This window comes from Crocodylus siamensis, unplaced genomic scaffold (assembly GCF_052110815.1).
Source record: "Crocodylus siamensis isolate JL-2025a unplaced genomic scaffold, ASM5211081v1 HiC_scaffold_16, whole genome shotgun sequence".
Taxonomy (NCBI): Eukaryota; Metazoa; Chordata; order Crocodylia; family Crocodylidae; genus Crocodylus; species Crocodylus siamensis.
This window is the reverse complement of record NW_028324426.1, coordinates 323,213-324,392: the sequence shown is the minus strand read 5'-3', so window position 1 is coordinate 324,392 and position 1,180 is coordinate 323,213.

Genomic DNA, 1,180 nt, shown 5'->3' with positions numbered 1-1,180 from the left:
TGCTGCCGCCCTTGTGCTTCACTCCCAAAAAACCACTGGGAATGTGGACGCAGGACCCCCACAAACACAAGGGCCTTAAGCTTCCATCAAGTCCCCCCCCCATCCGGACTTAAGCCTCCAAGGAGTGCCCCCCGCACCTGGGCCAGGCCCCATTCACTTGCCTGAGGTTGACCTGGTGGCTGCAGGGCCCCATAGGCTTGCAGGGGGTCGTCCTGGCAGCTGCAAGGCCCCACTCGCTTGCCCGGGCTTGACCTGGTGGCTGCAAGGCCCCAGTCGCTTGCCTGGGATTCACCTGCTGTCTGCAAGGCCCCATTCACTTGCCTCGAGTTTACCTGGTGTCTGCAAGGCCCCATTCGCTTGCCTAGGGTTGACCTGGGCTCCAAAAGTTCCCCTAGGCATGCCTTGGGTTGACCTGGTGACCGGACTTGCTGCCGCCCTGGGCTTCACTCCCAAAAAACCACCGGGAGTGCGGACGCAGGACCCTCACAACTGCCAGGGGCTTAAGCCTCCATCAAGTGCCCCCCCGACACGGGCTTAAGCCTCCAACAAGTGCCCCCCCACCTGGGCCAGGCCCCATTCCCTTCCCAGGGTTGACCTGGTGGCTGCAAGGCCCCATTCGCTTACCTGGGGTTGACCTGCTGGCTGCAAGGCCCCTTTAGCTTGCCTGGGGTTGACCTGGGCTCCAAAAGTCCCCCTAGGCATGCCTGGGGTTGTCCTGGAGCCCGGACTTGCTGCCGCCCTTGTGCTTCACTCCCAAAAAACCACTGGGAATGTGGACGCAGGACCCCCACAAACACAAGGGCCTTAAGCTTCCATCAAGTGCCCCCCCCATCCGGACTTAAGCCTCCAAGGAGTGCCCCCCGCACCTGGGCCAGGCCCCATTCACTTGCCTGAGGTTGACCTGGTGGCTGCAGGGCCCCATAGGCTTGCAGGGGGTCGTCCTGGCAGCCTGAGGTTGACCTGGTGGCTGCAAGGCCCCAGGCTTGCAGGGGGCTCCTGGCAGCTGCAAGGGCTTGCTTGACCTGGTGGCTGCAAGGCCCCAGTCGCTTGCCTGGGATTCACCTGCTGTCTGCAAGGCCCCATTCACTTGCCTCGAGTTTACCTGGTGTCTGCAAGGCCCCATTCGCTTGCCTAGGGTTGACCTGGGCTCCAAAAGTTCCCCTAGGCATGCCTTGGGTTG